Raw genomic sequence first — 2,795 nt, 5'->3', positions numbered from 1 at the left:
TACTGGATTCGAATATGGCAGATTCAGCTCAGCTCAGCGCATGCCAGCCAGCACCAACACCATGCCATGCACTTGCATATGCACACGCACATGCAAAGCCAGCTACATGTTTCCGTCCCGACTACTCTGTACTCGACCGTTGATCCTTTGCACGAATACTATCCGTATGAGCTTGCCACCGCCCGTCTGTGCATCGCTGGGCACTGTGATGTGAGACTCAAGTCATTATCGGCTACCCGTCTTTAGTTGGAGACGGACCCGATACGTACGTATGGATGCGCAATGTAAAGGCACGCGCAACATGCATACATGCACGCGCTGCTTATACTTTCCAACTCCGCTTGACGCTGACCGGTCCTGAAGCGCGCTGTGCTGCTGTACCGGTAATAATCTGCGGTCGTTAATCCGTCATGTAAGTAGGTTGCATCCAGTGGACCACTTGGCAACACCAGCAGCATCGGACACGCCTAACCACACGATATCTGCACAGGCATACAGAAAAGAAATAGACGGGGAAAAGCATAGGTGCGATGAACACCAACCCAGGTACGTTTAAGGCATGTCCTCGGCCCACGAACCGACCAACAGGAGAAACCGACCAAAGGGCAGGGGAAGACGCTGGAGGGTGGGGTCTCAGGGTCCCGCAATACCTATCTTAGCCCCAATGTGAACTCCCAATCCCGATGGAGGTTGAAGCTTGAAGTCACAAGTGCGTCCATCCATTGATGACCGGCGATTTGCCATGGCCTGGAAAATGCCAGCGTGCCAACGACAATGCGCATCTGACTTGCTGCGATTGTCATTAGGACGCAGCAGAACACAATGAAAGCGGCCCGGACGAAGAGAAGAGCGCCAGTGACCCGTCCGAGGAGTACTTCGGTGTCATTGACACGACGACCGTGATGCTGTTGGCTACCGATGCTAATTCAAGACCGATGCTACGGATACGCAGACTGCAGTAGACGGGGTCGGGTCTGAGCTGATAGATTTCCGGCCTTACTCGTCGTCTCCGCCCTTCTATTCTGGAAACCAGATTCCACATCGTGTTGGCCGTGCTGAGCTTCTGGCCAACTCCAACATGCTCCAAATAGAGTGTCTCGAAGCAAGTTGGTTAGGCTGGCTGGTTAGGGACTGTTGGGTTAGCCTGGGGTGATATTCTGAAGGGGAGGAGGAGGGAACATGGCTGAATGGTGGCGGGAGTTGCGAGTCCAAAAAAAGACGAGACGAACCGATCGCAAGAGCCGTTTTGCTCAACGTGGACATGAAAGTCCACATCCACGACGCCCACGCCCACGCCCACATCCTCGCCCGAGTCGCCATCGCGCCCACATTCAATCGCGTCTAACGCCAAGAAGGTACGGGCGGGTAGTAGGTACGGATACAGAGTACCCTTCTCGAGACGCGCCGCTAGGCAAGGTACCATCGTGCGTACGATGTAAGTCACCTTGGCAAAGGATATGCATATCGAGTGGGCCAAGCAGAGTTTGGCACATTTGACATGATACCAGACGGCAGTTTGTGCTGTGCAACCATGTCATGAATTGTATGAGATAAACGCGTCTTAGCTCTTGCGGCGGCAGGTGATGACTAGGTAAGGTAGATATATCCATATCTCGACTCCACGCAACCAAAGGGACGGTACCGCTGGAGGTGCCTGGGTGCCGTGCCGTTCAGCAGATAGACAGCGGCATCGGCACCAGACCAATCATCATCACACAATACGGATGGATGTCTCACTTGAATACGGGAGGATCACCAGGAAACAGGCCAGATGACAACAGAAGACGCATGGATACGGATGGGAGAAGAAAGGAATAATGAATGGGGGGGGGTACGTAGGAAGGAATGGGAAAAAAAAAAAAAGAAAAAGAAAAGAATGTCCGTGAGAGAAGCTTCAATAGCCCCACCATCTCGGGGTCTGACCAATAACAGCAATGTCAACTGACAATGTTTCCCCTCATCCTTTCCATTCTCGCCCCATCATGTCATTAAAGCTGGCCAAAACCGGTAATGAGCCCTTGCAGTCATCCCTGCAGCTTCCTGTAGCTACCCTGGCACATCATCCCAAGGGCTCCGAGACTCACTAGGGGCTCCCTGCAATGATATTCGGGTGTGCCTGGCCTGGATGTGAAGTGAATGAACTCTACCAGAGTACTCCGTACGGACCTGTAGTCCCAAGTACGTCGGACGAAAAGGGGTGGCTAGGGCCAGGGACGAGCTCAGGACCACTCCAATAGCGGCCGTCAGCTACCTAAGGCACCTCAGGGTAGTAGAGTAGAGGCCAGGTACGGAGGCAGTGCTGCACCATGGCATGATTTAGAAGTTGTCAGTGTGTTGCTGTTGGCAGCTTGTGTCGTGCAGTGCAGCTGGGGCAATGAAAGCTGGTGTACCTAGGTAGGTCGGGTAGGTAAGGTGAGGTACCTCACAGGTAGATGCCTCTTGTTTCGAAACGCTGGGCCGCCCGTGGCGTGTCGGTGAGCGGTCCTGAATTTGTTTCAGGTGATCTCTCCACCAATGAAAGCGAAGCAGTCTCGAGAGTGTGAGCGGTTCATCGAGTCTTTTTTGATTCATGCTCTTTACTTGAGGCCATGATGAAATATCGCAGACCAGGAAACGGCGCAATCTGTCGCTGATTTCGGCCCCCCGGTGCTGCTGAGTTACTGCTGCGCCTTGTTCCTCGAGCTGGCCGAATTTTGTGTCGAGGGGCCGAGGAGCGGGGGAACTGAAGTGAAGGGGATAAAAAAAGGGGGGGGGGGGGGTGCCATTAGCGGGATAGGCCGGGAGAAGACAAACCC

The sequence above is a fragment of the Colletotrichum karsti genome, assembly GCF_011947395.1.
Source record: "Colletotrichum karsti strain CkLH20 chromosome Unknown Scaffold39, whole genome shotgun sequence".
Taxonomy (NCBI): domain Eukaryota; kingdom Fungi; phylum Ascomycota; class Sordariomycetes; order Glomerellales; family Glomerellaceae; genus Colletotrichum; species Colletotrichum karsti.
Note: the sequence above shows the minus strand (reverse complement) of the source record.